Source organism: Aedes albopictus, chromosome 3 (genome assembly GCF_035046485.1).
Source record: "Aedes albopictus strain Foshan chromosome 3, AalbF5, whole genome shotgun sequence".
Lineage (NCBI taxonomy): Eukaryota > Metazoa > Arthropoda > Insecta > Diptera > Culicidae > Aedes > Aedes albopictus.
Genome location: NC_085138.1, coordinates 241,557,068 through 241,569,933, shown reverse-complemented (window position 1 = coordinate 241,569,933; position 12,866 = coordinate 241,557,068).

The window sequence follows — 12,866 nt, the reverse complement described above, 5'->3', positions numbered from 1 at the left end:
CTAATCCCATTCCATCCCTTGTCCCATTCTCCCTCAGGTAAATGATGAAATAGGCTTATATGTATGGCGATGGCACAAATGTCCCAAATGGAGGATAACGTGCCTCTGGAGCCGGCCTTCTGATACCTGATACCTGATAGGGTAATAAATACTTAAGACAAATATAAAATAAATAAATAAATTAAATAGTAAAACTTATTTAAACCATGCAACTCTAAAACAAAAACCCATGCTATTCCATACGAGCTAGATAGGAGGACGGCAAACGGTCAAATTAAAGCCTAACACTAAATACAGAACACAATTTGTTAAATTGACACACAACACTACACCCTGAGTGTAGAATTAGCAACTAGTTAAAATACACAAAAATAAAAACCAAAAAAAAACAACACTACACGACCACAAAACACCCCATGCAGACAGCGCTTGGTAGCCGATGCAGTTTGGCACTTCGACAGCTACCCTGCCCATGATCGCATATCAGTCCCATCTTTGCTGGGTTTCCTATTCATATGGGACTATTATGCGATCATAGGCAGTACCAACCGTGGAAAAAGGGCTATTCGCCGGTTCCGAGTGGGATCCCTAAGCTCGTCCACTTTCTTGTAGACCACCATAGAAGCCACAAGTGTTTGGAAGTATTTAAGAAGTTATACAAAAGTGTTGGGACGGAATTAGATCCTCCCAGGATAGAAGGGCAGCCTACCTGTGTGTTGTAAAGGTGCTGCGAAGGATCAGTGGTGGAAGAAACAGTCCTCTGAGGGCCGCATTTACCCACAGCGAGGACCATAGTGACGTGGCCAGCAGTGAAGGCCAGATTAGTACTGCGTAATACATCCTCCGGACGAACCCCGGTGAAGCGTACCAGTGACGGGAGCAGTCATCTGAAGCACCAGGTTTCGGGTGGACCCCAGGCCCTGGAAACCCCCAGGCAAGACACGTGCGACGTTGACGGACGGGCCAGGAAATCCCACGCGGCCGTAGTGAGCGGACGAACGGTGGCCGGCAGGTTTTCAAGCGACTCGGCCAATATTGGCCGGACAGGAGCAATACGAGCACCAAGCGACAGCGTTACCGGCCAGCGGATCGGCCAATTCCGGCCGGACAGGACACGAGTGCCAAGCGACGGCGGCACCGGCCAACGAGACGGTCAGGCGGAGTTCATCAGGGCCCCTACACTAACACCACACACTTCCTGTAAGTACCACGTTGTTGAATAGGTAGGAGTTAGTGCTGCACTATGGGCCAGAAATCAAAATTTCGCGACAAAAGTCAAAAAAGTTGTTTTTCTAAGATCAATCAATTTTCATATTTGTATGATTATTTGGGCTATGTTTGATTATATACCGACTGATTTTTTCGATTTGTAACAAAATTGTATCGTTTTTTGTATGGAGAAATTTCTTATAAGCGAAAATTCTCGATTTTAACCAATATTTAGAAAAATGTTATTTTTGGTGAAAAATGTGCCCAACAAGTATAACGCATACATTTCCGAATAGTAAATATAGTATATTTTACATATTTGGTGCACAAATTGCGATGCTTTCAAGTTAAAAAAGAAAATTTTACAATATTTACTCAAATTTTACGGTTTATTTGCCAATGTGTTCCAAAAGTAGAAGTATTCGACCGTATTCGACATGCAACCGGTCTAGGATGCTAGTTTGGACTCTTCTTTTTCGAATGCTTTCGGACTTGTTTGCGGGAGTTTGCGGGAAACCATGTTAGAGTGATTTTAGTGCTTGCTTTAATTTTTCAATATTTCACGCTGGGCTTCAATAATCATCTACTCTTGCCAATACGACGCAATGAATTTATGGCTTGCGAAACAATATACATAGCAACGAACAACTACCATTCTGGAAGATTTTGTTTCAGATATAAATGTGATTATAAGCTTTTAAATCAAGACCACACACTTACTCAATGTGCAAAGTATATCAATCCGTGTGATCAATAAGAATTTAAAATTAGTCCAACGTACATACTTATGTACAGATGGATACATTATTAATGAAATTAGGGCCAAATCCACAGCTCAAGTGAAATTTTAACTCACGACCCTTATATGCTACACAAGTGCTTTACCGACATAGCTACCGAGCCAATTAATGATACGGCATTTTGAATATTTCAAGGAAAATCAAATATTTCTATTTATCGCAAATATATTTATCCCATCGTAATTTATTTATTGTTCAAATACCGGCTCCGAGTTATTTAGCCGACTGTCATTTGGATGATTGCCGCTTGGCCGAACGCCATTTGGTCGAAAAGGTCATTTGGCCGAACGCCATTTGGCTGAATGCCGTTTGGCTGAAAAAGAAACGATCGTGCCACTGTATATTTTGAACATAATTCGGCCAAGCGACATTCGACCAAATGCCGGACATCTGAAACACCTGAGTAGCGGATTTTTTCACCGAAAATTTATCCCTGTATATATAAATTGAGCTTATTAAAAATCATAAATTCGTGTGGTCAATTGATGTACCGAAACTTTGCACTTTGAGTAAGTGTGAGGTATTGATTTAAACACCTACAATCACAGCCTTACCTGAAACGAAACCTTTGTTGCGTATTGTTTCGCAAGCCATAAAGAGATTGCGTCGTAATGGCAAAAATGGATCTTAGTATTGATGGTTATTGAAGCACAGCGTAAAACATAGTTTTGTAAAATTAACGCATGCACTAAAATCACTCTATCTAGGTTCCCCGCAAATTCCCGCAAAAAAGTCCGGTAGCATCCGAAAAAGAAGAGTGTCAACTAGCTTCCTAGACCAGTTGCATGTCGAACACGGTCGAATACTACTACTTTTTGAACAAATTGGCAAATAAACCGTAAAATTTGAGTAAATATTGTAAAATTTTAGTTTAAACTTAAAGATATCGCAATTTGTGCATCAAATATGCAAAATATACTAAATTTACTGGAAATCTTTATCTTTTTCTTTATGGCTCAACATCCCCACTGAGACTAGGCCTGCCTCGCTTCAACTTAGTGTTTTTTGAGCACTTCCTCAGTTATAAATTGAAGGGCTTTCTTTGCCTGCCATTGCATGAATTTGTATATTGTGAGGCAAGTACAATGATACACTATGTCCAGGGAGTCGAGAAATTTTTCCCGACCGGAACCGGGTATCAAACCCGCCGATTCCAGATTGGCGATCCATAGCCCTAACCACTAGGCTAACTGGAGACCCGCTGTTAGGAAACGTAGGCGTTATATTTGTTGGGCACATTGTTCACCACAAATTACATTTTTCTTAATTGGTTAAAACTGATAATTTTTGCTTACAAGAAGTTTCTCCATACAAAAACTGATACAATTTTGTTACAAATAAAAAAATCAGTCGGCATACTATCAAACGTAGCCCAAACAATCATACATATATAAAAATAGATTTATCTAAAAATACAACTTTTTTGAATTTTGTCGCAAAATTTTGATTTCTGGCCCATAGTGGGCTGTAGGGACACTTAGGACTTTTAATAAAGCCGTCATTTAGTAGACCATTCGTTGCTTTTCCCTCTTCTTGCGAAGCCTCGGCGGAGCTAGCCGACCCTGAGTAGGCTGGGAGTCCTTGGGACTGAGCGGGCGTAACGAAGGTTAGTTACAAATGAGCAGGAATCCCTCCTGGTTTTCATAGGGATTTGCCAAGCTTGTGAAAGAATTGGAGTACAGTCTGCATTTTCGAAGAAACTCTGCCGATTTTTACATGAACCGTTCAAAACCGTCTCGGAATAAAAAACAACATGTCCAGCAACGTTGGCCACAATTGATTTTCCGGCGGTGGCGGTCGGCGGTAAGTATGACCGAGCATTAAGGTTGATTTTAACGTTACGTATTAACACTGCTTATACCAACAGGGTTTTTGTAACGTAAAGTACCGACAGGCAAAAAAACGTGGAACTAATTTTTTTTGCACATGCATATCTCAGCAGTTAGTGAACCAAATTTCAATCTTTTTGCGTTAACGGAATCCTACACTATCCTAGAGAAGTGTAGTGAAAGCCGATTGGAATTTCATGCAGCTTCCGGTGAGAACCAGTCGAAAACATTAGTTCCACATTTTTAACTTCTTCCGGTTCCGTTTTGTTCCCAGATTGGTTGTGAGTACCATGTCTTTGAAGCGAGTTCTTTCGGAACATCGACAAGATAGCAACATTCTGTCTTCGGCAAAGTTGTTCAGAACAACAACCACTTCCTGATTATGGATTTCATAGTTCCGAATTTCCTCACCATGTGTCGCTAGTGTACATAGTGACTTCCGGTATGAATTTGGTGGCACGAGATTGAAGCCAGATAGCGAGGTACGATCTTCGGCAAAGTTGTTCAGGACTACGAGTACTTCCAGGTCATGTAGAGCATAGTTCCAAATTTCACCACCACGTGGCGCTAGTGTACATAGCTACTTCCGGTATGACTTTGGTGGCACGAGATTGAAGCCAGATAGGGAGGTACGATTTTCGGCAAAGTTGTTCAGGATTACGAGTACTTCCAGCCCAAGCAACACACATGGTTACAAAACAGTGACGGCAGCATATGTAAGGGTTGCGCTGTAAGTCTCAGTGACTTCTGTGCAACCCTTACATACGCTGCCGTCACTGTTTTGTAACCATGTGTGCTACTTGGGAGGTCATGTAGAGCATAGTTCCAAATTCACCACCACGTGGCGCTAGTGTACATAGTTACTTCCGGTTAACTTTGGTGGGATATAGCACGAGATTGAAGCCAGATAGGGAGGTACGATCTTCGGCAAAGTTGTTCAGGACTACGAGCACTTCCACGTCATGAAGAGCATAGTTCCAAATTTCACCACCACGAGGCGCTAGTGTACACTTCCGGTATGACTTTGGTGGGATATATAAGATTGAAGCCAGATAGGAAGATGCGATCTTCGGCAAAGTTGTTCAAGACTACGAGTACTTCCAGGTCATGTAGAGCATAGTTCCAAATTTCACCACCACGTGGCGCTAGTGTACATAGCTACTTCCGGTATGACTTTGAAGGGATATAGCACGAGATTGAAGCCAGATAGGGAGGTAGGGTCCTCGGCAAAGTTGTTCAGGACTACGAGTACTTCCAGGTCATGAAGAGCATTGCTCAAAATTTCACCACCACGTGGCGCTAGTGTACATAGTTACTTCCGGTACGACTTTAGTGGGATATAGCACAAGATTGAAGCCAGATAGGAAGGTGCGATCTTCGGCAAAGTTGTTCAGGACTACGAGTACTTCAACGCCATGAAGAACATAGTTCCGAATTTCACCACCACGTGGCGCTAGTGTACATAGTTACTTCCGGTACGATTTTGGTGGGATATAGCACGAGATTGAAGACAGATAGGGAGGTACGATCTTCGGCAAAGTTGTTCAAGACTACGAGTACTTCAACGCCATGAAGAGCATAGTTCAGAATTTCACCACAACGTGGCGCTAGTGTACATAGTTACTTCCGGTTAACTTTGGTGGGATATAGCACGAGATTGAAGCCAGATAGGGAGGTACGATCTTCGGCAAAGTTGTTCAGGACTACGAGCACTTCCACGTCATGAAGAGCATAGTTCCAAATTTCACCACCACGTGGCGCTAGTGTACACTTCCGGTATGACTTTGGTGGGATATATAAGATTGAATCCAGATAGGAAGATGCGATCTTCGGCAAAGTTGTTCAGGACTACGAGTACTTCCAGGTCATGTAGAGCATAGTTCCAAATTTCACCACCACGTGGCGCTAGTGTACATAGCTACTTCCGGTATGACTTTGAAGGGATATAGCACGAGATTGAAGCCAGATAGGGAGGTAGGGTCTTCGGCAAAGTTGTTCACGACTACGAGTACTTCCAGGTCATGAAAAGCATTACTCAAAATTTCACCACCACGTGGCGCTAGTGTACATAGTTACTTCCGGTACGACTTTAGTGGGATATAGCACAAGATTGAAGCCAGATAGGAAGGTGCGATCTTCGGCAAAGTTGTTCAGGACTACGAGTACTTCTACGCCATGAAGAACATAGTTCCGAATTTCACCACCACGTGGCGCTAGTGTACATAGTTACTTCCGGTACGACTTTAGTGGGATATAGCACGAGATTGAAGACAGATAGGGAGGTACGATCTTCGGCAAAGTTGTTCAAGACTACGAGTACTTCAACGCCATGAAGAGCATAGTTCAGAATTTCACCACAATGTGGCGCTAGTGTACATAGTTACTTCCGGTACGACTTTGGTGGGATATAGCACAAGATTGAAGCCAGATAGGAAGATGCGATCTTCGGCAAAGTTGTTCAGGACTACGAGTACTTCTAGGTCATAAAGAGCATAGTTCAGAATTTCACCACCACGTGGCACTAGTGTACATAGTGACTTCCAGTACGACTTTGGTGGGATATAGCATAAGATTGAAGCCAGATAGGTAGGTGCGATCTTCGGCAAAGTTGTTCAGGACTACGAGTACTTCTACGCTATGAAGAGCATAGCTTCAAATTTCACCACCATGTGGCACTAGTGTACATAATTACTTCCGGTACGACTTTAGTGAGATATATCACATGATTGAAGCCAGATAGGAAGGTACTGTCTTCGACAAAGTTGTTCAGGACTACGAGTACTTCCAGGTCATGAAGAGAATAGTTCAAAATTTCACCACCACGTGGCGCTAGTGTACATAGCTAGTTCCGGTATGACTTTGGTGGGATATAGCACGAGATTGAAGCCAGATAGGAAGATGCGATCTTCGGCAAAGTTGTTCAGGACTACGAGTACTTCCAGGTCATGAAGAGAATAGTTCAGAATTTCACCACAACGTGGCGGTAGCGTACATAGTTACTCCCGGTACGACTTAGATATCCCAGCACGAGATATAAGCCAGACAGGAAGGTGCGATGTTCGGCAAAGTTGTTCAGAACTGTGAGTACTTCCAGGTAATGAAGAGCATAGTTCCTACTAATACCACCACGTGGCGCCATATCATAGGAATTAAGCCAGATAGGAAGGTGCGATCTGCGACAATGTTGTTCATGACTACGTGTACTTCCAGGTCATGAAGAGCATAGTTCCGAATTCCATTACCACGTAACGCTAGTGTACATGGTGACTTCCGATACGTCTTTAGTGAGGTGTATCACAAGATTGAAGCCAGATAGAAAGGTAAGAGTCTAGCTCCAACGTTCAAGGATCAAGGATCAAGGATCATTTCAGGAACACTTGGAGAGTATTCCCCAAGAATATCTACAGAAATACTTTTCGCAAATGTCCAAGGCGTTTCTCTAAAAGATTCAGTTTTAGTAGAATAAAGGTTTCAGTATAATTATTGCAAAAGCTTTGATCTCATGGCAGATTTTTGTTTTCGTGAAAAATTTTAACTTCAGAAAGATATTCTCATAATGATGATTCACACAAGTTTAAAAAAAGATATTCAAATAAATTTGTGGCTTCAACTCCATATTTATTATCCAGAGTAACAAATCAAACCCATGACCATCCGCAAATAAAGGGGGACATGCGATCAACTGCGCCACAATCTCGGGCACTCTGGAGAGGAATTTTCGAATATATCATAGCATAAATTTCTGATGGAATGTTTCGAGGACTTCGCGAACAAATTCTTGGAAAAATTACGTAGCAATCCCTGCAAAACATATTCCGAAAGCATCACTAAAAAACTTTCCTAAATACTCAATTTTGGAGTTTTTTTTTTGTCTGTATTAACGAGATTTTTAACTCTAGGCTAGTTCATCTCGGGACCCACGCTTTACTTCCCTTCCGAAGGAAGAACCCACATATTGTGAGTATGTTTGGAGTTTCATAATGAATCTCTGAAAGATTCACTAAAATTTATCGTAAATAAATCGTAAAAAGAAGCTCCGGAGTGATTTGAAATGAAATCGCTGAAGTTTTCAAGTTTCGGAGGAATTTCTGAAGAAATCCTTGGGGAAAAAAAGTGTTAGAGTGTTCATGAAGGAAAATACAAAGGGGCATCTAGAGGAACTCCAGAATCCCTGTTAAAAATTTCCTGTAGAAAATATTAAAGGTATACCTGGGTGAATGTTTGAAGATATCCCTGGAAAGATTTGCAAAACAATACATACTCAAGGATCCCAAATGGAATCACCCAGATGATTTTCCGGAAGAAATCCTGGACCGCTAAAGGAATTTCCAAAAAAAATACTAGAGGAATCCCGATAGAATCCCTGGAAGAATTTGGCAAAGAAATCCAAGGGAATGGATATTCGAAGGAATCTTTGGAGGCATTTCCGAAGCAATCTCTAAAAAATCCCAAAGAATTCTTGGTGAAATTTTGAAGAATTTTTCGAATACCTGGAAAAATCTTTGTATGAATTATTTAACTAGTTCTTGAAGAATTCCTGGAAGAATATTTCAAGAAATTCCAGAAGCAATTCCTTTACTGGAAGAAATTCAGCTGGAACCTCTGGAGGGATATCTGAAGGGTGCCCGTGAAAAATTTTAGTAATGCCGACTGCATTAATTCCTTTGGGAATTCTACGAATGAATATTCACAGGAATTCTTGGAGGAGGAATTTTTGGAACAATATTTTGAGGAATTCCGCTTTGAAAAATATCCGGAAGAATTCCTGGAGACATGATGAATATGCGGGTTTATTCCAGAAGGAATCTCTGGAGAAATGCTTGAATAAATTTCCAAAGAAATTCCAGTAGCAATCTGTGGAACAAAAATCCCTAATAAAATTCTCGAATACAGCATTGAAAAAAATCCAGGAAAAACCCTGAGTAAATTCCTTGTCGGAATTTCCTTGAAGAATTCCCATACAAATAGCTAGATAAATTGTCAGAACAATCCTTCGAGTGAGTCAGAGAAGTCCCAATCTGGCCTAAATTTCTCTTGCAAAATTCGTGTTTGAAGTTCTTTGTACACTACCACAACGTGGTGGTGAAATTCCAAACCCGGTACTGCTCGTAGTCCTGAACAATTTTGCCTTCCTATCAGACTTGAAGATCGTGCAATACCTTATCAAATTCGTACCGGAGGTTAGTATGTACACTAGCGCCACGTAGTGGTGACGTTCGGAACTGGAAGTACTTGTAGTCCTGAACTTTGCCGAAGATCGTACCTTCTTGTCGGGCTTCAATCTCGTGCTATATCCCACCAAAGTCGTACCGGAAGTAACTATGTACACTAACGCCACGTGGTGGTGGAATTTTGAACTATGCTCTTCATGAACTGGAAGTATTCGTAGTCCTGAACAACTTTGCCAAAGATCGCACCATCCTACCTGGCTTCGTTCTCGTGACATATTTATTTTTCTAAAGTTATACCGGATGTTGCGATGTATACTACATGACCTGGAAGTACACGTAGTCCTGAACAAGTTTGTCGAAGTTCGCACCTTCTTGTCTGACTTCAATCTTGTGATATATCTCACTAAAGTCGTACCGAAAGTCAACATGTACACTAGCGCCACGTGGTGGTGAAATTCCGAACTATGTTCTTTATCACCTTGAAGTACTTATAGTTCTGAACAACTTTGCCGAAGATCGTACCTTTCTATCTGGCTTCAATCTCTTGCTATATCCCACCAAAGTCATACCAGAGCTAGCTATGTACAATACCGCCACGTGGTGGGGAATTTTGGAACTATGCTCTTCATCACCTTGAAGTGCTCATAGTCCTGAACAACTTTGCCGAAGATTGCACCTTCCAATCTGGCATCAATCTCGTGCTATATCCCGCCAAAGACGTACCGGAAGTAGCTATGTACACTAGCGCAACGTGGTGGTGAACTTCGGAACTATGCCCTTCATGGGGTAGAAGTACTCGTAGTCCTGAACAACTTTGCCGAAGATCGCACCTTCCTATCTGGCTTCGATTTCGTGCTATATCCCACCAAAGTCGTACAGGAAGTAGCTGTGCACACTAGCGCCTCGTGGTGGTGAAATTCAGTACTATGTTCTTCATTACCTAGCAATATGTACTCATAGCTCTGAACAACTTTGCCGAAGATCGCATCTTCCTATCTGGCTTCAATCTCGTGCTATATCTCACCAAAGTCGTACCGGAAGTCACTATGTACACTAGCGCCACGTGGTGGTAAATTTCTGAACTATGTTCTTCATGGCGTAGAAGTACTCGTAGTCCTGAACAACTTTGCCGAAGATCGCACCTTTCTATCTGGCTTCAATCTTGTACCAAAGTCGTACCGGAAGTAACTATGTACACTAGCGCCACGTGGTGGTGATATTTGGAACTATGCTCTTCATGACCTGGAAGTACTCGTAGTCCTGAACAACTTTGCCGAAGACCCTACCTCCCTATCTGGCTTCAATCTCGTGCTATATCCCACCAAAGTCATACCGGAAGTAGCTATGTACACTAGCGCCACGTGGTGGTGAAATTTGGAACTATGCTCTAAATGACCTGGAAGTGTTCATAGTCCTGAACAACTTTGCCGAAGATTGCACCTTCCAATCTGGCTTCAATCTCGTGCTATATCCCTTCAAAGTCATACCGGAAGTAGCTGTGTACACTAGCGCCACATGGTGGGGAAATTCGGAACTATGAAATCCATCATCAGGAAGTGGTTGTTGTTCTGAACAACTTTGCCGAAGACAGAATGTTGCTATCTTGTCGATGTTCCGAAAGAACTCGCTGCAAAGACATGGTACTCACAACCAACCTGGGAACAAAACGGAACCGGAAGAAGTTAAAAATGTGGAACTAATGTTTTCGACTGGTTCTCACCGGAAGCTGCATGAAATTCCAATCGGCTTTCACTACACCTCTCTAGGATAGTGTAGGATTCCGTTAACGCAAAAAGATTGAAATTTGGTTCACTAACTGCTGAGATATGGATGTGCAAAAAAACAGTTCCACGTTTTTTTGCCTGTCGGTACTTAGCGTGTTAACCCTCTAATACCCACATTTTTAATTTTCATCAAAATATCATTTTTCGTCATCTAAAATCGATTTAAACATATTTTGGAAGATGATTCTTTTTAATTCTCGATTTCGTGAATTTCAGTTTTTGATTTTTCTAATTTTTATTTTTGAACATCCCCACACTTTTATATTTTTCCTGGAAGCCAATTTGGGGAACGGATTTTTTGAGATGAAAACATTTTGAGATTTTATGATTATTGGTGAAATATTGTTATATTATTTTTTTTTCACAGAAAATTTTATTTTCCGTGTAAATTTAAGGAAAATAATTTTAGAGTGTATTTGATTCCCTTAAACTATTAAACAAGGATAGAATGATTTGGGAAAAATTTAAAATATGTTAATTGTAACGATTGAATACAAAATTAACAATGACTTCTAAAAGGTGACTAAAACATCAATTTTTCAATGATTTTCAAAAATGTAAATACGCTGTAAAGTACACCAAAAACCATTTTGAGATATACAGAACAGTCCTTAATATCAGCCAAAAATATAAAAAAATTGATTTTCCACGAAACAGGAATTGGGTATTAGAGGGTTAAATGGATGCTGCCTAACATCATGTTAACGGCAGCCTATTTATTGCACCCATAAACAAATAGAAACGCTCCATAGAAAACCAAAAAGCGCTCCATAAAGAATGAACATATGTTCTATGAAAATCTGCAATGTTATCCATAAATAATTGAAAACGTTCCATACTTCATAAAAAATGTACCGGTAAAACATAAAATTTTCTCAATAAAAGTGAAATTTTGCACCAATAAATAACACTGAAATGCTCCATAATAAAATACAAATGCTCCATAGAAAAATGCAAATACTCCATAAAAAATAAAAAAATGGACCCATAGAAATTGAATACTGCTTCATAAAAAAATTAAATTGTACAAAAAAAAAAATGAATTTGCACCATAGAAAAAAGATGAATTCTTCTTAAGTATTATCAAATTGCACCAAAGAAAATACAAATTGCTCCATGAAAAATCGAAAATCCTTTATAGATAGCATATTTTCATAATTTAATTCGACAGGGCTGAATTGCTTTACATTGCACTGTTTTAGTGGTGCAAACGTTTAAAGTTATTGAGAACTTTCATTTTTTTTATGGAGCAAATTGTATTTTATGTGGTGCAGTTTGATACTGCTTATGGAGCATTTGTCTATTTTCTATGGTGCAATTTCCTTTTTTTTATGGTGGAATTATTTTTTTTTTGGAGCAATATTCAATTTTCCATGGGTACAATTTTTTTATGGAGCGTTTGAATTTTTCTATGGAGCATTTGTATTTTATTATGGAGCATTTCAGTATTATTTATTGGTGCAAAATTTCACTTTCAATGAGAAAATTTTATGTTTTACCGATACATTTTTTATAAAGTATGGAGCGTTTTCAATTATTTATGTGTAACATGGCACATTTTCATGGAACATATGTTCATTCTTTATGGAGCACTTTTTGATTTTCTTTGGAGCATTTGAAATTTATTATGGTTGCAATAACCTTTTGCTTCATGTTAACCCGCTGTCTTAAATTTCCCGGGTGTGTTCAATTGTCTTTGTTACGTTCATGAAATCAATGTTACAAAAGTTTTTTCATTCATTTGAACAGTATCCAACAAATATTTTCAGACATTTTTGCTTTTAATCATTTTTAAACGATTTCACGCAACCAGTGCACTCTTCAAACGAGGAACGATTTCTTGCCAATTGAATGAATACATGAATACATGAAAAAATACATGAAAAAAAAACCTTGAAATATTCCACTATATTTGGGTATTACACAGAATGGTGCATTTTGTTCAAATTACTTCCAAGAAGCTACGAAAAGTACAACTGCAGAAGAAGACTAAAACGAACTTGATGGTGATGGATGTAGTGTAGTGGCCACGATTTTTCCTCCGAGTAAAGTTCCTCATGGCAGCGGATGAAA